Raw genomic sequence first — 22,426 nt, 5'->3', positions numbered from 1 at the left:
AAAAAACAGAAGAAGAAATTGATAAATAACTTAGTAGATGAAAAAAGTTGCTTACAATTTAAAAATAAAGAAATAAAAAAGATAATTAAAGAATACTAGAAGAAACTATGATATAGAAGAAATTTCACAGGAAAAAATGATTCAATATCTAGAAGAAAATAATTTACCAAAAATTTCAGAAAATTTTAAAACGATGTTAGAGGAAAAAATAAAAATGACGGAAATAACAGAGGCTATAAGAAGACAAAAAAATGAGAAAAGCTGGGGCCAGATGGATTACTGGTTGAGCTATATAAATCTCTACAAGATACATTAAGTGTACCGTTGAATGATATATGTAATGAACTTTTGTTGGAGGCTAAACTCCCAAATATATGGACAGAAGCAAATATTACTCTGATACCAAAAGAAGATTCAGACTTGACAGAGATAAAAAATTACCGACCAATATCATCATTAAATGTGGATTAAAAATTTTTTACTTCAATTATAGCAGAGACTGAAAAGATTTTTAACTGAATTTATACATTCAGACCAAAATGGACTTTTACCACAGAGACAAATTAAAAATAATCTAAGAATGATAATGGATATATTGGAATATTATGAACTGTATCCAGGGAAACAATTGGCACTAATATTTTTAGATGCTCAAAAGGCACTTCATAATGTTTCTTGGTAATTTATGATCCAGCAATTAAAAATAATGGACTTGGACAAAACTTTATAAATATGATTAAAACAATATATAATAAACAAACAGTGAAAGTGATTGTAAATGGAGACTATACAGAGAACTTTGAGATAAGAAAAGGTACAAGACAAAGATGTCCATTATCTCCATTGTTATTTATTTTAACTTTGGAAGTTCTAAATAGAAATATTAGACAAGATACAGAAATTAAAGGACTAGAAATAGAAGGTGAAACATACAAATTGCAAGCATTTGCAGATGATTTGGTATTTATTCTAGAAGAACTTTTGGAGACGATTCCTAAACTACTGGAAAAGATAGAACAGTATGGAGAAATAGCAGGACTGAAAATAAACAGAGAAAAAACTAAAGTAATAGTTAAAAATATTTCAGATAAGCAAAAAAAAAAGTCAGAAAAAATAGAATTACAAATAGTCAAAAAGGTTAATTATCTGGGAATATACTTAACAGTAAGATGTTCAATGATAAAAAAAGATAATTATACAAAATTATTGAACTAAGTAAGATTGGACTTGGAAAAATGGAAAAATCTTGCAACTGTCGATATTAGGAAGAATTGCTACAATGAAAATGAATATACTACCAAAAATTTTATTTCTCTTCCAGACAATACCTATCAAACTTGAGAAAAATTCTTTGAAGATTTAAATTCATTAATTTTAAAATTTATTTGACAAGGAAAGAAAGCTAGAATCAAGATGAAAATGTTACAAGAAACTGAGGAAAATGGAGGTTTTAGTTTGCCAGAGTGGGTTTTATATTATCAAGCATCCATATTAACATGGTAAAAGAATGGATAATTCTTAGAAACAAAAGGTTGTTATATTTGGAGGGACATGATTTACAACTGGAGTGGCATGCTTTTTTATGGTATGGGAAAAATAAAATCCATAAGTACTTTCAAAACCACTATATAAGAAATGCATTATCAACATGGGAAAAAATAAAATGTAAAATATATCTGAAAAATCCAGGTTGGCTTTCAACAATGGAAGCATTTGTACATCCAAATTTAGTTAATTTTGAAAAAATCCGGACATACAGAATATTCTAAATTCTGAAGGGAACTTAAAATCTAAACAAGAAATGGAAAATCAGGGTATCAATCTATCATGGTGGGCATACTTACAAATGCAAGCTAGATATGATAGAAGTTAAACTGTATGCATTTTATAAGGAGCAAACCTTGTTTGATAAGATATTATTAACCTCTGATGAGAAACTAATTAAGAAAATTTATAATTTTCTATTAAATTTGAAAATGGAAAGCAAACAAGTTAAAGAAACAATGATAAGTTGGGCAAAAATTTTTGGATATAATATAGAATTAGAAAAATGGCAAAACGTGTGGGAAAGAAACTATAAATTGACAATATCAACTTTCTACAAAGAAAATTTATATAAAATGTTTTATAGATGGCACTTGCCACCAGCAAGATTAGCAAAAATGTTTAAAAACATGTCAGATAGATGTTGGAAATGCAAACATAAGTCAGATACTTATTACCATGTTTGGTGGACATGTGCCAAAGCAAAGAGTTATTGGAAAAAAATACATATCTGGCTAGAAAAGATGTTGGAAAATATGTAGATTTTAAACCTGAACATTTTTTATTAGGTATTTTGCCAGAAAACACTAATAAACAAAGCATATATTTGATTTTACATGTAACAACAGTGGCAAGAATTATGTTTGCGCAGTATTGAAAAAATGAAGAAATACCATCAGATGAAGAAATAATTAAAAAATACTAGAATGTGTGGAGATGGATAGACTGACTTTGAGGTTGAAACAAAAAGAAGAAACGGAATATTATTAAACTTGGGACTTATTTTAACAATGGCTGGAGCAGTGGTTCTCAACCTTCCTAAAGCCTTTAATACAGTTCCTCATGTTGTGGTGACCCCAAACCCCCCCATCCAGCTGACCCCCCCCCCAAAAAAAGGAAAAAATGGGAAAGTATAGGTAGTCCTCGACTTATAACAATTTGCTTAGTGACTGTTAGAAGTTACAACAGCACTGGAAAAGCGAATTAATGATCATTTTTCACACTTATGATTGTTGCAGCATCCCCAGGGTCATGTGATTTACATTTACATTCGGATTCATACTTATGACATTCACAGTGTCCCAGGGTGACGTGGTCAGTGGCCAGAGGGCATGGCCAGCTGATCACTCAGGTTGTAGAGTGCCTGTGGGGGGAATCTGTGGGTCTCTGGGATGGGACTGGGGTGGGTGCCTGCCTTCCTTCCCTTCCCTTATCCCTTCCTTCCTTCTTTTCTTCCCTTCCTTCACCTCCCTCAGTATCTTCCTCATTCCCTCCCTCTCTCCCATTGTCCCTTCCTTCTTTCCTTCCTTTCCTTCACCTTAGTCTCTTCCTCCTTCCCACCCTCTCCCATTGTCCCTCCCTTCCTTCCTTCTTTCCTTTCCCTCCCTTAGTCTCTTCCTCCTTCCCTCCCTCTCTCCCATTGTCCCTTCCTTCCTTCCTTCCTTTCCTTCACCTCCTTCTTAGTTTCTTCCTCCTTCCCTCCCTCTCTCCCATTGTCCCTTCCTTCCTTCTTTCCTTCCTCTCCCTTAGTCTCTTCCTCCTTCCCTACCTCCCATTGTCCCTTCCTTCCTTCTTTCCTTCCTTTCCTTCCCCTCCTTCTTAGTCTCTTCCTCCTTCCCTCCCTCTCCCATTGTCCCTTCTTTCCTTCCTTCCTTCCTTCCTTCCTTCCTTCCTTCCTTCCTTCCTTCCTTCCTTCCTTCCTTCCTTCCTTCCTTCCTTTCCTCTTTGTCCCTTCCTCCTTTCCCTCCCTTTCATTGTTCCTCCCTTCCTTCCCTCTCTCATTGTTCCTTACTTCCATCCCTCTTCGTTCCTTCCTTCCTCCCCACCCCCCATGCCCAGGAAGGAACAAGGGAAGGGGGATAGGCTGCCAGAGTGGCTGGGGGCTTTGCTGCCGGCAAACCTGCCTTTGCACAGGCAGAGACAGGAGAGCTCCGCCCAGCTCACTTGCTCAGCTTCGCCGAAAAACGTGCTGCTTGCTAAGCTAGCAGAAGCTCCAGGATCAGTGCCGGGCTACAGCTGACTTGCGCTTCTGCTAAATTAGCAAGCAGCTTGTTTTCTATCAAAGCTCGAGCAAGTTTGCTGGGCAGGAACCAAGGAGAGCAGCTACAGCTGCAGAAGCGCGGATCAGCTGTAGAGGCTCGCCCCGATCCTGGGCAAGAGGGAAGGAAGGAAGGATGGAAGGGACAAGGGGGAGAGGGAGGGAAGGAAGAACAAAGAGGGAGGCGAAGGAAAGGAAGGAAGGAAGGGACAATGGGAGAGGGAGGGAAGGAGGAAGAGACCAAGAGGGAGGGAAGGAAAGGAAGTTCCAGCCAGGAGAGGCTTGCCAGCCCGGCTGCCGAGAAACAGAAGAGTGCAAAGCCAAGGAGAAGAAGGTGGCAGTTTCCTCCCAAAGGGGGCTCCTTTTCTCCACCCCAAGCAACTGTCTAACCTCTTTTTAAAAATCTCCAGTGATGGAGAGCCCACAATTTCTGGCGGCAAGCTATTCCATTGGTTAATTGTCCTCACTGTCAGAAAGTTTCTCCTTAATTCCATCTTTGATCAGTTTCCAACCATTGTTTCTTGTCCTGTCTTGGATATAATTTTGAATATTTTGCATTTTCATTAGAAATTTCAGAATTACATTCTAAAGCAGTGGTTCTCAATCTTCCTAATGCCACGACCCTTTAATACAGTTCTTCATGTTGTGGTGACCCCCAACCCCGCATCCAGCTGGCCAGGGGGGTATCAAAAACTTGACCAAAAAAAGAGGAAAAAATGGGAAAGTATAGGTAGTCCTCGACTTACAACAATTCGCTTAGTGACTGTTTGAAGTTACAACAGCACTGAAAAAGCGAATTATGATCATTTTTCACACTTATGATTGTTGCAACATCCCCAGGGTCATGTGATTTACATTCAGATGCTTGACAACTGATTCATACTTATCACGTCCCAGGGTCATGTGATCAATGGCCAGGGGGCGTGGCCAGCTGATCACTCAGGTTGCAGAGTGCCTGTGGGGGGGGGGAATCTGTGGGTCTCTGGGATGGGACTGGGATGGGACTGGGGTGGGTGCCTGCCTTCCTTCCCTCCCTTCTCTCCCCTTGTCGCTTCCTTCCTTCCTTTCCTTCACCTCCCTCTTAGTCTCTTCCTCCTTCCCTCCCTCTCCCATTGTTCCTTCCTTCTTTCTTTCCTTCCTTCTGAGTCTCTTCCTCCTTCTCACCCTCTCCCATTGTCCCTTCCTTCCTTCCTTTCCTTCCCCTCTCTTAGTCTCTTCCTCCTTCCCTCCCTCTCTCATTGTCCCTTCCTTCCTTCCTTTCCTTCACCTCCTGCGTAGTCTCTTCCCTCTTTCTCTCCCATTGTCCCTTCCTTCCTTTCCTTCACCTCCTGCTTAGTCTCTTCCTCCTTCCCTCCCTCTCTCCCATTGTCCTTTCTTTCTTTCCTTCCTTTCCTTCCCCTCCCTTTAGTCTCTTCCTCCTTCCCTCCCTCTCTCCCATTGCCCCTTCCTTCCTTCTTTCCTTCGTTTCCTTCACCTCCTTCTTAGTCTCTTCCTCCTTCCCTCCCTCTCCCTTGTCCCTTCCTTCCTTCCTTTCCTTCCTTCCTTTCCTCTTTGTCCCTTCCTCCCTTCCCTCCCTTTCATTGTTCCTCCCTTCCTTCCCTCTCTCATTGTTCCTTACTTCCCTCCCTCTTTGTCCCTTCCTTCCTCCCCCCCTCCGTGCCCAGGAAGGGACAAGGGGAGGGGGATAGGCTGCCAGTGTGGCTGGGGGCTTTACTGCCGGCAAACCTTCCTGTGCACAGGCAGAGACAGGAGAGCTCCCCCCAGCTCACTTGCTCAGCTTTGCCGAAAGACATGCCGCTTGCTAAGCTAGCAGAAGCTCCAGGATCAGTGCCAGGCTACAACTGATTCGTGCTTCTGCTAAATTAGCAAGTGTATGTTTTCTAGCGAGCAAGTTTGCTGGGCAGGAACCAAGGAGAGCAGCTACAGCTGCAGAAGCGCGGATCAGCTGTAGAGGCTCACCCCATCCTGGACAAGAGGGAAGGAAGGAAAGACGGAAGGGACAAGGGGGAGAGGGAGGGAAGGAGGGACAAAGAGAGAGGCAAAACGAAGGAAAGAAGGAAGGGACAAGGGGGAGAGGGAGGGAAGGAGGGACAAAGAGAGAGGTGAAGGAAAGGAAGGAAGGAAGGAAGGAAGGAAGGAAGGAAGGAAGGAAGGAAGGAACAATGGGAGAGGAAGGGAAGGAGGAAGAGACCAAGAGGGAGGGAAGGAAAGGAAGTTTCAGTCAGGAGAGGCTTGCCAGCCCTGCTGCCGAGAAACAGAAGAGCGCAAAGCCAAGGAGAAGAAGATGGCGGTTTCCTCCCAAAGGGGGCTCCTTTTCTCCACCTCTTCCCTGGGTTTGTGGGGAATTTCTCATCACCAGTGCTGGCAGGTGCTGCTTCGAGCCCGCTGCAAGCTTTCTCGCCCCCTTTGCTTCTCTCCCCTCCCCTCCCCGCTTTCGTGAGGATTGTGGCACCCTTGGGAAGCCGATCGTGCTTTGAAGCTTAGAAGAGGAGGAAGAGTCCCTTCCTCCTTCCCTCCCTCTTGCCTCAGCTGGTGCAAGTTCAGGGGTTGCCAGCTGATGGGCGCAGGAGTTGGGTGCTGCAGCGGCCTCCCCTTCGCTGACCTGTGTGCATGAGAAGAAGTCAATCCGGTTGCTGCACAATGAGTCTCTGGAGAGGGCGGGGCCTTGCTCTGCACCTGCACTCTTCATGAGCCCCCCTGAAGGGCACATTTGGTAGAGTTCGTGCAGACTGCCACCAAGCAGCATATTTTCCACAAACAAGTGAGGTGGAGCAGAGGGGGGGAGGGAGGGAAGGAGGTTGACAAGCCCTGCCTAAGACCATTGGAAATATGTGTTTTACGATGGCCTTAGGCGACCCCTGTGAAAGGCTCGTGCAACCCCCAAAAGGGTCGTGACCCACAGGTTGAGAACTGCTGTTCTAAAGCATTAAGTCTTTCCTCACTAAGAGCACCAATCAAGTCCAAAAACCAGCAGCAAATCTTCTATATAATATTCAGTTTTCTGCATGCCAAAAATAACTGATTCCAATAATTGATTTTACTGAATTGTGTCCCATGCTAATTATGGCTAGCAACCAGGAGAATTTATATTTTGAATAGAATGCAAAATAATTCTGCTAAACTGATAGAGCCAAATCCTGCTTATATTGTTAAAGAGTTTGGAATAAGTTCCAAAATTTTTCAATTTAATTTAATTTAATTGGATATTTGCATTTAATTGGATAAACAGTCCATTTTAATTTAATCTGTTATTCAAAGTAAACTGAAAATTAATCAGTTCAATTCCTGATAAATTATTTTTATTGCTAACTGGATTAATTGCCATCTCATACAGTAATCTCATCATTAATATACATCAAAATCAGAAATATTGCCACAAGATTTTAATTTCTATAATGAATTTTAAGAGATACTTTTGACCTTGTTTGCTTAGTATTTTCTTTTAAAAACTAATTAAAAACTAACGAATACAAATAAACACATAATCCTTTCCCATGTAAATTTTCTTTTTTTTTAATTTTTATTTTTAACCAACAAGACAAAAGAAAACAAAGCAAAACATAGCACACATACACACACAATATATACTACTCCTTTTTTTACAGCAATTACGTAACAGTAATCTAATATTTACATTTCCCCCTTATTCTTCTTTAAATATTTGTCCTTATAGCCCCATTATTTCTTATTTACATTTTTCTTCCTTCATGTTCTATTTCTTACTAAGAATAATTCATATTATTATTATTATTATACGTTATTGTACACATATTTTCATTTTTGACCTTTCCATATTTATTCTCCTCTATTATTTCTAGTCTCCAACCAGACATACACCTTGTTCCATACTATATAATACTCTGTGTCTTCCTTTTCTTTTATCTCTTTTGTTAATTTGTCCATCTCAGCACAGTCTAGGATTTTTCTTATTACTTCTTCCTCTGATGGTATATTCTCATTTTTCCAGCACTGTGCATATGCTATTCTTGCCGCCGTTATTATATGTAAAATTAAGTACCATATTTCTTTACTATACTTTCTATTTAAAATGCCCAACAAAAAGATCTCTTGGTCTATTATTTCTTGGATCCATTTTCTTATTGTAGACCAGTATTTTTTTGCAACTGGGCATGTTCACCATAGATGATAATATGTTCCATGTACCTTTTTACATTTCCAACATGTTGGCGAATTATTCTGGAACATCTTGGCAAGCTTTGCAGGTGGAAGATGCCATCTGTAAAACATTTTAAACTGGTTTTCCTTGAATGCCGCCGACATAGTCAATTTTATATTTATTTCCCATATTTTTTCCCATTTCTTCAATTCTATATTATATCCGAAATTTTTTGCCCATCTAATCATTGTGTTTTTCACAACCTCCTCTTCCATTTTATATCTCAATATGTATTTGTATAAATTGCTAATTAATTTTATTTCTGTTCCATGTATAATTTTATCCAATTCTTGCGGCTCTTTTTGTATTTCATATAATTTTTTGTCCTCTGTATATTTAGATTGAATTTGTGTAAATGTCCACCAATCAATCTCTCTGCCAATGTCTTGTTCCAATTCTTGTTTTGTTTTCAAATTTCCCTGTTCATTTACTAATTCCTTGTATCTAATTATCTTATTTATATCCAATAGGTTTGGGTATTTCAGAGCTTCTGTTGGGGATAACCACACTGGAATTCTTGTATATTGTTTTTGTTTTATTTTTTCCCAAGTCTGTAGCAATGCATTCCTAACTATGTGTCTTTGAAAATATCTGTGTATTTTATGTTTTTCGTCCCATAGGAATGCATGCCACTCTGCTTGCATATCATGTCCTTCTATTGTTAAGACTCTAGTATTTTTCAAATCCATCCAATCTTTTAGCCAAGTTAAACTTGATGCTTGATAGTATATTTCCCACTCTGGTAATGCCAATCCCCCTTTATCTTTCGTGTCTTGCAAAAGTTTTAATTTAATCCTGGGTTTTTTCCTTTGCCATATAAATTTAGTGATCAATTTATTTAATTCTTGAAAGAATGTTTTCCCTAATTTTATTGGAATAAACTGGAACAGAAATAATATTTTTGGCAATACATTCATTTTGACCGTAGCGGTCCTCCCTAAAAATGAAATTTGCAAATTTTCCCAATTTTCTAAATCTTTTTTTATCTGGTGTAGTATTTTATCATAATTGTCCTCCTTAATCGAGGAGCATTTCGCTGTAAGCCAGATCCCTAAGTATTTTATTTTCTTGGTTATACTTATCTTTATTTTATCTTCCAATTCCCTTTCTTGTGCCTTTGTAAGATTTTTTGTTATTAATTTGGATTTATTCCTATTAATCTTAAGTCTGGCTACCTCGCCAAATTCTTCTATTTTTTGAATCAATTTAAAGCCGGTTTCTAATGGATCTTCCAAAATAAATACCAAGTCATCAGCAAAGGCCTGGACCTTATATTCTTCCTTTTTAATTTTTAAACCCTTTATTTCTTGGTCCTCTCTGATTTTTGTAAGAAGTATTTCTAATGATAAAATAAATAGAAGAGGAGAAAGTGGGCATCCTTGTCTTACTCCTTTGGTTATATCAATTTTTTTCTGTTATTTCCTCATTTATAATTACCCTAGCTGTTTGTTTAGTATATATTTTCTCAACCATCTTTCTAAATTTTATCCCAAAATCCATGTAGTACAATTGTGTTATAATAAAATTCCAATTCAAATTATCAAATGCCTTCTGGGCATCAAGAAAAACCAGCATAGCTTGTCTTTCAGGATGGACTTCGTAAAATTCTAAAGTATTCAGTATTATCCTCATGTTATTTTTTATTTGGGGTCCTGGTAAAAATCCATTTTGATCTGGGTGAATATAATTATTCAAAATTTTCTTTATCCTTTCTGCTATTATTGTTGTAAATGTCTTATAATCTGTATTCAGTAAAGAAATCGGTCTATAATTTTGAATTTGTTGTAGGTCTGAGTCTTCCTTAGGAATGAGGGTGATGATTGCTTCAGTCCAAGTTGTCGGTATCTTCGCCTCTTCCAACACCTCATTGTAAATCTCCAACATTATCCATTGTAGTGACTCTTGTGTATTTTTATAAAACTCGACCGGAATTCCATCTGGGCCTAGTGGTTTGTTGTTTTTTTGTTAGTTGACTTTGGAGTCAGGACGAGGCAACAGTAAGTCAGCACTCCAACCATTCCGTTCACGGGTCTTTTATACAGTTTAAGGTTACTCCGCCTACCCCACACCCACACCGACGCCTATGCACCACCACCCACTCCCTAGACCGCCCTAAATCACCATACATGGATATCCGCCTCCAGGTTTCTCGACGCCTAGCTCTCCCAGCTGTTGCTTCCCGACGCTTCCCTCGGTTCCCGAAGCTTCTTGGCAGTTTGCGAGCTTCAAGTCCTCCGGTTCTCGTCACCGGCCGCGCTTGTACAGCCACGCATGCGCGCCGGATGATTCTAGCTGTCCGGGTCATCTGCGCATGTGTGGTGTTGCTCCATACGCCGTCTGCGCATGTGCTGCAATCACCTGGATGTCGGGCCGCCGGTAAACATACTCAGTGACCGAGGATGGCTGACCGGTAGGTATGTCTTCCGAACCGGGGTTGTTTCCTGGGCATCCTCCTCTAAGGCCCGACACCATCCTGATTTTCTGTGCCATTTCTTTTGTGTTGTCAGGTTAATCTTGTGTTTTATAATATTCCATTTTTCTTTTATCTTTTTATTTTGTGGGTCCTTCTGTAGATCACCTTCTATTTTTTTTAATTCTTGTAATTTCCCTTGTTGAAGTCTCCTATCTTTATTTTTCTTTGAGTTGTATGCGATTGTCAATCCCCGTATGTAAGCTTTTGTAGTATCCCACAAATTTTGTGTTGATGTCTCTTCCTTTTTATTTACCTGAAAAAATAATGTCAACTCCTTTTCTAGCATCTGTATATATTGTTTATCTTTACATAGTCTTTGATTCATTGACCATCTTTTTCTCTGTTTCTGGCCTTTCCATTTTATTATTATTGGGTTGTGATCCGCCCAATCATTAAGCCCTATTTCAATTTCCTCTATCCCTTTTTGTACATCTGTTGTTGCCCCGGCCATATCGATCCTAGACCAAGACTGATGTGGATACGAATAGAACGTATATTGTTTGTCTGATCTGTGTGTCTCTCTCCATATATCCTGAAGATTGAGTTCTGTTACCATGTCAAAGAATGATTTTGGTAATATATTTTTCTTCTTTTTCTTCTTTTTACTACTCTTATAATCTTTCTTAACATCAATTATTGCATGTAAATTTTCTTATAGCCCAGTGTCTTACATGAAATCTTTATTTTCATCAGCTTATGATGTGATGTCAAGAATTTTGGAAGCCATTTAATATTCATACTGGAAAAATGTAAACATTTAAACAGACTGTTTAGATATCTGCTTAAAAACAATAGAATTTTATGGCACCTTAAAAATTGACAAATTTATTATAGCATAAGCTTTTGTAGATCAGATTTCACTTTGAAAGGCATTTTTTATGTCCTGTAATTCTATGACTCTATTTAAGGGTCTCATAAGGTACTTGGTATGTATTTGTTATAATCAAATTCTTGTCTCGTCATCTATTTCTAATTTTGCATGAATCAATTGCCTAAATCAATTGATTTAATTAATATTTGGAAACTGATTCAGACTAGCCTGAAGAAATATAATTTTGACTTCTGGTGGTGTTTGCCACGCCGATGGTGGCTTTTTTTTTTTTAGCTGCCTGTCTCGGGATTGTGTAAGAGCCAGCAAGACAGCGACTATCAGCTGTTTTGCAGCTCAGAACATTCTTCCCGGGCAAAGGGAAGAAGGTGAGTTTTTTTTACGGATAGAAGTTGAGTTCCTGTCAGAATGGGGTGGGTCCTTACAGTTCCTCTAGTCTCCCAGAGATTATTTTTGGGGAGATGAAGAGTGAGAGCTCCCTCGGAGTCCGGAATAACTCCGCATCTCAAGACGCCTTTGTTCTCCAGCAGAGAACGAAGCTAGACGCTGCTTCCACATCTGCTACATAAGAACTGTAAGTAAAATTTAAAGCAGACGGAGCTGTTCAGGAGGATCAGAATTGTGCTGAATTTTAACTTTAACTCAAGAAAGAAATATTGTCTTCTCCAGCTATTATTTTAATGATTGGAGTGAAAGGAAAAATGGCAGAGGAATCCTGTTTCTTTGTTTGAGGACTTTCACTTTCACCTGGCAACAAAGTTTCAATAATGTAACAGTTTGCTTACTTAAAGAGTTTTTCTCTTTGTTGAGTAAGGGAGAGCTGTTTTTATTACCTCTTTATTTTATTTTGTTATAAGAAGTGGGTTTTTTCTTTTTTCCCCTTTTTTTCACATCTTTTTTTTTTAAAAAAAAAATGGCTTCAAAACGCCATGGAATTTCTTCTCTTGCTAAAGTTTCAATTTCCTCTCCAGTAGCACAGACTATACAGCAACCTAAGCATAAGTCTCCTCCACCCTCTCCCCCATCTCAAGCACTCACACTTAAAGATATACAGAATGTTGTACAGAATGTTGTACAGGATGCTTTGGAGAAAACTGCGCAAAAGATTAAGTTTGAGATAGCAGAGCTTTTGGAGCAGAGAAATCATCAGATGAGGGAAGATATTGTGCTGGCTCTTCAGAGGCTTGTGGCCCACGTAGAACGCCTGGATGATAGGGTGGATGAGGTGGTTGGAAATGTTGAAAGATTAGAAGGAAGAGTTGAAAGAGTTGAAAATAATGTGGATGCAGCACAGAATGAAATTATAATGTCACAATACAGAGATATGGAGTTTGCTTTGAGAATAAGAGGGTTGAAGGAGAATATGCAAGAGAATTTGAAAGAAGAGATTGCAGCAGAATTAGCATCCATTTTGGGATGTGAATTTGAAGAAATGTTGAGAGATATAGAAACATTTTTAGAGTTAATTGTCCGTGATTTAATATTGGGCAGCGGGGCGGACCTGGCATGTATAACCGAAACCTGGCTGGGCCCTGAGGGGGGTGTTTCCCTCTCGGAGATGTGCCCGGACGGGTTTGTGGTGCTTCATCAGCCTCGACATCAGGGCAGGGGTGGGGGAGTGGCAGTCATCGCTCGGACGTCCTTGAGCCCTCGTGGGATTCCTGCCCCAGAGGTTGTTGGGTGTGAGTCCCTCCTATTGAAATTGGGTTCACGGGTTCAGTTGGGCTTGCTGCTGATGTACCTACCTCCCAGCTGTGTTGCAACAGCCCTGCCTGCGTTGCTGGAGTCAGTAGCCAGGTTGGCAGTGGAGTTCCCCAGACTTATAGTACTGGGGGACTTTAACATACCATCACTCGGCGATCGCTCAGAGGCGGCGCAGGAGTTCATAGCTTCCATGGCAACTATGGACCTGACCCAGGTAATTCAGGATCCGACCCATAGGGGTGGTCACACACTCGACCTTGTGTTTCTCTCGGGGCAATGGAGACATGATCTGGAATTAAGGGGAATAGAGATCTCGCCCTTGTCATGGACAGATCATTTCCTGTTGAGGCTGGACTTTAGAGCATCACTCCCCCATCACAGGGAGAGGGAGCCGACTAGGTGGTTCCGCCCCAGGCACCTAATGGACCCAGATTGGTTCCAGGAGGAGCTTGATGAAATACCTGACTCCCTTGTCCACAACTCGTCCGGGTCCCTGGTTGTGGCCTGGAATGAGGCGGTGTCTGGGGCCCTGGATTGAATTGCACCTTTGCGACCTCTCTGTGGTGGTGGTCCCCGGAGGGCGCCTTGGTTTACTGAGGAGCTCCGGGAGATGAAGCACCACAAGAGACGTCTAGAGCGACGTTGGAGGGCCAGTAACTCTGAATCTGACCGATCACTATTAAGAGCCTATCTTAGGACTTATTTAGTGGCGATAAGGGCGGCAAAGCGTGTTCACTTTTCCGCACTTATTGCGCCTGCAGAATCTCGCCCGGTCATCTTGTTTAGGGTGACCCGCTCCCTTCTTAAAGTGGAGGAGGCGGAGGAACCCTTGCAGGGGAGAGCTGAGGAGTTTGTTCAGTTTCTTTCGGACAAAATCGCTCAGATTCAGAGAGACCTGGACTCCGACTGGGCAGTGCCAGCCGAGTTGCCAGGGGCTGGTCTTAGTCATGTTATCTGGAGCGAGTTTGAGCCTGTGACCCCTGATGAAGTGGACAAGGCTGTGAGGGAAATGAATGCCACCACCAGTTTATTGGACCCGTGCCCCTCCTGGCTGGTTTCTGCCAGTAGGGAGGTGACACGAGGCTGGCTCCAGGCAATAATCAATGCCTCCTTGATAGAGGGGTCTTTCCCACAACCTTTAAAGGAAGCGGTGGTGAGGCCCCTCCTCAAGAAGCCTTCCCTGGACCCAGCTGTTTTGAAGAACTTTCGTCCCGTCTCCAACCTCCCCTTTGTGGGGAAGGTTGTAGAGAAGGTGGTGGCGTCTCAACTCTTGCGATCCTTGGATGAAACCAATTATCTGGACCCTTTTCAATCTGGTTTCAGGCCCGGCTACAGCACTGAGATTGCTTTGGTCGCACTGACCGATGACCTCTGGCGAGCCCGGGATAGGGGTCATTCCTCTATCTTGGTGCTTCTTGACCTCTCAGCGGCTTTCGATACCATCGACCATGGTATCCTTCTGCGTCGTCTCGGAGAGGTGGGGGTGGGCGGCACCGTATTGCGGTGGTTCTCCTCCTACCTCTCTGACAGGTCGCAGTCGGTGTTGGCAGGCGGACAGAGATCGACCCCTAGGCGCCTCAATCATGGGGTGCCTCAGGGCTCAGTCCTGTCCCCCCTCCTTTTTAACATCTACATGAAACCGCTGGGTGAGATCATTCGGCGACACGGGGTGAGGTATCATCAATACGCGGATGATACCCAATTATATATCTCCACCCCGTGTCCTTTCAGTGAAGCAGTCGACGTGATGTGCTGGTGCCTGGAAGATGTGAGGGTCTGGATGATGGTGAACAGGCTTAGACTCAACCCTGACAAGACCGAGTGGCTCTGGGTCTTGCCTCCCAAAGGCCAACTGGATGGTCCATCTTTAGTCCTGGGGGGGGGGAAAATTTACCTCCCTCAGTGCAGGCACGCAACTTGGGTGTTCTCCTGGACTCACAGCTAAATCTGGAACAACATCTATCGGCTGTGGCTAGGGGGACCTTTGCACAGGTTCGCCTGGTGCACCAGTTGCGGCCTTATTTGGACCGGGAGGCTTTACTCACAGTCACTCATGCCCTTGTCACCTCAAGACTGGATTACTGTAACGCGCTCTACATGGGGCTACCCTTGAAGAGCGTTCGGAGGCTGCAGTTGGTTCAGAACGCAGCCGCGAGAGCGATTGTGGGCACGCCAAGGTACGTCCACGTGTCACCTATCCTCCGCGAGCTGCACTGGCTTCCTGTGGGTCTCCGGACGCAATTCAAGGTGTTGGTTATCACCTTTAAAGTCCTTCATGGCATAGGGCCAGGTTACTTACAGGACCGCATTCTGCCGCACAGCTCCCAGAGACCGGTGAGGTCCCATAGATTGGGCCTCCTTCAGGTCCCGTTGGCCAGACAATGTCGGCTGGCGGGCCCTCGGGGAAGGGCCTTTTCTGTGGTGGCTCCGACCTGGTGGAATGAACTTCCCCCCGAGGTTCGAACTACTCCCACCCTGCCGGCCTTTAAGAAGGCCGTTAAAACTCTCCTGTTCCGGCAGGCCTGGGGCTGATGTCCCCGGGGGGCTGGGATATGATCGGACTCGCGGTATGACTGTTTTATTTTATTGTTTTATCATTGTTTTAACTTGTATGCCGCCCTGAGTCCTTTGGGATTGGGCGGCATATAAATATTTGAAAATAAATAAATAAATAAATAAATAAATCATGGATTGCGAAGCAGAGAAATTTACCAAGAGATGTGGTCATTTATTTTTCCAGGAGATTACTTCGTAATGAAATTATACAGGCTTTTTATAAGCAAAGATTTCAAATTGCAGCTCAAGATGTTATAATTTTAAAAGAAATACCTCCAAAAATTCTTAGAAGAAGAAAGGACTTTGCTTTTTTGGCTAAGGAGCTTAAGAAATGACAGATTCAATTTAGATGGGATGTATCTGTTGGCATAGTGGTGAATTATGTTGGAACACGTTATAGACTTAATACAATTTTAAAAGCAAGAGATTTTTGTGTTTCTGTTCTGAAGGCAGGTGCACCATCATCTCCAAGATCTAGAAGAAACGAAAGTAATTTGAAGGACCATTGGCTGCAGGAGCAATGTCACCAACAGGAGAGGAGTTGTTGGTTGAATCTATGCAACAGTGTTTAGAGATAAGAGAAGATCCAAGGGAACAGAGAATGACTCGTGCAGCCCATAAATGTAGAGAAAAAGAACAACAAAAGGTAGATGCTGGAATTACAACACAGGTGGCTACCTCTGAGCCAGTGGGAGGAACAAGACCGAAGAGGTCATCAACTGCAGATTTAGATGCACTGTTCCAAAGGCTTCAAGCCACTAGAGAAGGCAAAGTTCCTGACATGGAATGTTAATGGCTTGAATTCACCATAGAAAGATAGAAAGTATTTTACTACTTGAAACAAATAAGAAGGATGATATATGTTTGCAAAAGACTCATATTGCTTTAAAGCAGTGGTTCTTAACCTTTTTGAATGAATCGCCCCCTTGAGCCAATGAGGAAGTTGTCATCGCCCCCCTCCCCCAACATAACCTCTCAATCACAACATTGGGAAATAATTCTTCAATTTATGCAAACACTTTTTTTTGTTTTCTTTAAAATTGTTCATCAGGGCATATTGATGCAAATAATTTATTTCCAGTCTTTTCCCCATATCTCCCATATTCTGGCTAATGGCGCACCACTGTATGGGTAGAGGCTGCTGCACAACACGCATGAAAATAAGCAATGCGTATTTACATATGTACGGCGTTCTGTACTGAAGCTAGCTGGAGGAACATCTGAAAACACAATTCAATCCACTAATAGCGAGTGATCGGATGTTTTTGTACGACAGATATACAGTATTCACTGTACGAAAAAGTCTCAAAAGTGCCCCTAAAACTTCTCGCTCCATCGCCCCCACATTGCCGCCTTTTCATTCCTTCGCCCCCACATTGCCCCTTTTCATTCCATCGCCCCCCTGAAAAATGAAATCACCCCCTGGGGGACAATATCGCCCAGGTTAAGAACCACTGCTTTAAAGGATGAAAAATATTTGATTAATTCCTGGCTGGGAGTACACTTTACAGCCTCTGCTCCGCAGAAAAAAGCAGGAGTAGTCATTTATGTGAGGAAAGACTTATCACCGAAATTAATTGATTCTGATCCACAAGGAAGATATGTTATTATTGATTTATTATTAAATGGCAAGAGAAGTCTTGTCATTGGACTATATGCTCCTAATCAGCAACAAAAATATTTTTATAAGATGATATTTCAGAAAATAATTCAATTGGATTACAAATCAGTAATTATGATGGGAGATTGGAACGGTGCTTTAGACTCAATTAAAGATAAGAAGGGTTCTTTTAAATCTCCTAATCATGCAAAATTACCTAAAGCTTTTTTTGATTGGAAGAAGGATTTGGAACTTAGAGACATTTGGCGTGAATGGAATATGGAAAAAAGAGACTTCACTTTTTTTTCGGACAGCATCAGTCGTACTCCAGAATTGACTTTTTTTTAATTACTAATGATCTTTTTTCTAGGGTGAAGAATGCTAAGATATTCCCCAGAATATTGTCAGACCATAGTCCTGTATGGATGGAGTTATCTACTGAAGAAAGAAATCAATTTGATGTTGAATCTTATAACAGCTGCAAGATTATTGGTGGAGCAATATTGGAAGAAAAACTCACTGCCTACTTTGGAAGAATGGATACTTAAGGTGTCTAATTTAGCAGAAATGGCGAAAATCTCCGCCTACTTGAAGGACCATTCACAAGAAAGATACATTATGGTTTGGAGAAGATGGATTGATTATATTCAAAAGACATATGAAACTAAAAAGTATTACCTTGCTTTTGAGTAGATTTTAGATAATTATTAATAGTTTTAATTACATTATTATTTTTGCTTTAATTTGTTAATATTTGTTTTGAGAAGGAGTTAAAGTGTGTTATGGTTTTGATTGATAGTATAGTTGGTTTATGTTAGGTAGATTATGTTTGTTTATTTGTTACCCTGTAATCAGCTCTGGGAAGTGGGGGAGGGGGGAGGAGTGGGGGGGTTTATATTGTAATAAATTTGTAAAATTTTTAATAAATAAAAGAAATGTAATTTTGAGATAGCAGTGTTCCAATATTTGAGGGGCTGCCACAAAGAAGAGAGTGTCAACTTACCAGAAGGCAAGACAAGAAACAGTGGTTGGAAACTAATAAAGGAGAGAAGCAACCTAGAACTAATGAGAAATTTCCTAACAGTGAGAACCAGTGGAATAACTTGCTTTCAGAAATTGTGGGTGATCCATTGCTGGAGGCTTTTAAGAAACTGTACAGCCACTGGTCTGGAATGGTATAGGGTCCCCTGCTTGAGCAGGGGATTTGGACTAGAAGATCTCCAAGGTCTCTTCCAACTCTGTAGTCTTTTATTCTGTTATTCAGTTTTGGACAAAGATTTAAGATTAATGCTAATTAAAATTAAATGAGTATTGCACTTTATCTACTGAAAAGTACTGCTTCTTTCTATATCCAGAATTTTGTAAATATTGATTGATCCACAAACAGTGGATGATCCAGTTTTACATTGCTTGTTTAACATGCATTGATAAGTATCCTGGGAAAGATAATTTGGAAGCATAAACTATAATGATTGGGTAACATTTGATGTTAATATTACATTTAAATAGTTTATTAAAAATTATATTAAATACAGACTAACAGAATGGTCATAATACAGTATATTTATATAGGAAAAATAACCAAGTAGAAAACATGTATCTTTTAAAAGTTCTTTGAACTTTTTCTTTTAATAAAACATGTTTTACCCATGAAATAAAGTTATCTTAAGACCTGTATAAAAACAAAACACCTCAGTTTAAAACCTTGAGTTTGATTCAGCCCAAGCACTATTAATAGCACAACCTACACATTTATCAATTATACATTCTCATTGAATTTAATGGGGCTCATTCTTTAAGGTTAAAGATTGCAACTTAAGTTTCTTTTCTTTCAATGGAAGATGTTTAAACATATGGATAACTGATGTAACTTAAAAGTGCTTAGCCTGGGTTGTGTCATACCTATATCTTCACAATACTTACAGTCTGCAAATTCTTCAAAATAAAAACATATTATTTTTCAGGATCAAATTGATCACAGGCCATTATTTAAAAAACAAAAACCAAAGTGAGTGGATGCTCCCTGAATCCATTCTGAAGTGCCTTTTTTCTCTTTTCTTATTCATTTTGGGGGTCAATAGTGCAGATTTATATAGGATATCAGAGCTCCCTATGTAAATCTATTGAAAGCAGAAAGTGAATCAGTGGCAGGATGCAGCTGCAGTATCCGGAGTCATTGACTCTCCCCAATATATATAGGGACTAAAACTCAGAATTCCTAAGTCCAATGCATTCCACACTGTAGCCCAGTCACTCCAAGACCTCTGATTGGTAAAAATGCCATTTTACAGTATCCATGGAAAATGGTGGCCTCCTCTCATTTGTTTTCTAAATTGTAACAATGGACTTCTCCTTTCCCTTTCCCATCATATCCAGGGAGTGGCTGCCCATATTTATCCACACACCAGCAATATCCTCTCTTCCAGCCCCTGGATGGACGACACTAAAAAACAGAGAGGAAAAGAGTTAGATTGTGTGTGTGTGTGTGTGTGTGTGTGTTAAAAATTTTAAGTGGGAGACTAGTTATATTTAGTATGTATGTATGTATGTATGTATGTATGTATGTATGTATGTATGAGTTAAAGATTTTAAGTGGGAGACTAGTATAGCTATTTCGGATTCATTTATCCTCATCAGCTAGCCAGACCCTTTATGGGATTTGAACCAGGGCATCTACATGCTAGGCAGTGTATTAACCACCAGGCCACCATAAAGAGTGTGGCTAGCTGATGAGGATAAATGAATCCAAAATAGCTATACTAGTTTCCCACTTAAAATCTTTAACTCTTGTCAGCAAAAAGAAATCTGAATTTGTAATGTATCGCAGTTGCGACTTGAGCCTGCTTAACGCCCCTAGTTGGGGGGCTGCAAGGCAAAAGAGATTATAAAGAAGTAGAACTGCAGTATAGCAGTCAAAATGCCAAGATGCAATCAATCAGACAAGTCTGTCTGAAAAACTCTCTCTCTCTCTCTCTCTCTCTCTCTCTCTCTCTCTCTCTCTCTCTGTGTGTGTGTGTGTGTGTGTGTGTATACATATATATATGTATGTATGTATGTATGTATGTATATGTATATGTATTAAGAACAATACTAAAAATAGAGGAGTGATTCCTGGGTGTTCATATTAAATAACAAAACGTGATCACCAGGAAAATATAAAACATTAAAAGTTTTAAATATAAAACATTAAAAGTTTTAATAAAAAGGAGACTGAGCTTTCGTTGGGTCCTGCCAACATCATCAGTGTATATACAAGTCAGTGGGAGAAACCATTTATAGACAAGCTAGCACCTGTGCTCGACTTCTAGACCGTGTAATGGGTCCTGACCGGCCAATCATTGTACCTGTCGTAGTCTCTACATAACTAGTTAATTCACCCTCGCTTCCCTTATCCATATGAGCATTAACACCTACTCCCCCTTTTCTCCATGTCCGTGACTCAGGAGGGCGTTTAGTCTTTCCCCAGTCCAACATACAACCATCATCATCGGGTTGTTTCCCCCTCCCCTCTTCTTTGGGATGTTCCATGCAGACAGACCTCTATATACATACATATGTATGTTTAGCTAGCAATAAATGCAAGAACACCAGGAAATTATAAAACTATAAAAAGTTTTAATAAATTTAAAACACCAAGCTTTCGCTGGCAACTGCCAGCATCGTCAGGGTGGTTTCCAGTCGATGGGAGATGCTATTTATGGTTATGGCGTTCTTTGCGCCCGACTCATGGATCTCGTCGCAGCCCCAGCCAATCCATCTGCACTTTGATCCTAGTTTCCGTGTTACTGATCGTTGTTTTCTTGCTTATTAAAACTTTTTATAGTTTTATAATTTCCTGGTGTTCTTGCATTTATTGTTAGCTAAACATGAGTTTACCCAGGAATCACCTTTTTATTTTTAGTATTCTTAAGAACATATGTATGTATGTATGTACAGTATGTATGTATGTACAGTATGTATGTATGTATGTACTGTATGTATGTATGTATGTATGTATGTATATATATATATATACATACATACATATATATGTATATATATATATATACATACATATATATATATATGTATGTCCTTAATAGTTATAAAAATACGAATCCCGGGCATATTGTTCAATGATGCAATCTTCGATCTCCGGGAAGAGTATACTCCAGTTATTTATTGTTAAAACAACATTTAAAACAATAAAAACAGTTATATACAAGAATTAAAACAACTTAGCTTTCGCTGGTCCTCTGCCAGCATCCTCAGAGTGGGGCTTAGGGGGTGGGAAGTTCTTTTTATCCCCTTGCTGATCCAATTGCCTACTCATTGCCCTCGTGACAGGGCCACTCTTCCTGATTGCCTGTGACTGCCTTGCCTGTTCCGCCCTCTCTTTTTTGCACTCTAACATTGTATTTTCCTGCTTTGTCATCCTTGTGCTGTCTCCCCCTCCCTGCGCTGTTATCATTAGCACACTCTCCAATCCCTCCTCCTTATCCAATGCAAGGTGCCTCCTCCGACTCGGCACTACCCGAATCCTGTTGAGCTGATAATCTGCCTGCCGTTTTTGCATACCATTGCTGGTTTCTATTTCAACTCCCTCCTCCAACCCCCCTCCTCTCCCAGCCTGCCAATTCATGCACCCTTTGTTATCCATTCCTGTCATCCTTCCCCCCCCCTTCCTTCAACCCTCCCACCTGTTGATTAACATATTGCTCCTGCCTTTCATCAACCATACTTATTGATGTTCTCTTCCTCAATATCTTTACCTTCCTGATCCGCTGCTCTACCTGCTGTTCCTGTTTACCCTCCTCCCCCACTGTCCATCTTCCCCTCTCCAATGTCCTCCCCATCATCTGCTGACTTGCCTGTTGTTCATCCATTTCTGTCCATCCTCTCTTTTCTAGCATTCCTCCTCCTCTGACCTGCCGTCCTACATGCTGTTCCCACATGCCAACATCCATTCCTGTTAAACCCTCCTTCTCAAGCTTTCCTCCCCCCCAATCTGCCATCCTGCCTGCTATTCTTATCTGCCCTTCTCCTTTCCTGTCAGTCCCCCCTCTCCTGTTTCCTCCCCCCCTCTCCAATCCACTGCTCTGTTTGCTGTTACTTCCAGCATTCTTCCTTCCTTTACCTGCTGTCCTACGTACTGTTCCCATCTACCAACCTGCGTTCCTGTTGGACTCTCCTTCCCAAACTTCCCCCCCCAAAAAACTGCTGTCCTGCCTATTATTCCTGCCTGCCCTTCTCCATTCCTATCCACCTCACCCTCTCCTATTTCCTCCCCCCCTCTAATCTGCAGC

The 22,426-nt window shown here is 40.9% G+C and overlaps 2 long non-coding RNA genes across 2 annotated transcripts in view; one reads left to right on the top strand and one right to left on the bottom strand.

Annotated features, from left to right (window-relative positions):
* Window positions 1–10,214, bottom strand: part of LOC120312773 — a 91,586-nt gene extending 81,372 nt beyond the window's left edge. Inside the window, exon 1 of the long non-coding RNA XR_005557964.1 lies at window positions 10,106–10,214. This is a non-coding gene — a long non-coding RNA (uncharacterized LOC120312773). The remainder of the gene's footprint in view (window positions 1–10,105) is intronic.
* A 55-nt stretch (window positions 10,215–10,269) lies between these two features.
* Window positions 10,270–17,539, top strand: LOC120312772. The gene is made up of 3 exons (XR_005557963.1): window positions 10,270–10,393; window positions 15,991–16,187; window positions 17,512–17,539. It is a non-coding gene; the product is annotated as an uncharacterized LOC120312772 (long non-coding RNA).
* Window positions 17,540–22,426: the final 4,887 nt, after the last annotated feature.

The sequence above is a fragment of the Crotalus tigris genome, unplaced genomic scaffold (assembly GCF_016545835.1).
Source record: "Crotalus tigris isolate CLP2741 ecotype Arizona unplaced genomic scaffold, ASM1654583v1 scf7180000018540.1288718, whole genome shotgun sequence".
NCBI classification, from domain to species: Eukaryota; Metazoa; Chordata; class Lepidosauria; order Squamata; family Viperidae; genus Crotalus; species Crotalus tigris.
The sequence above is the reverse complement of the archived record's forward strand: the minus strand, read 5'-3'. Positions and strand labels throughout refer to the sequence as shown.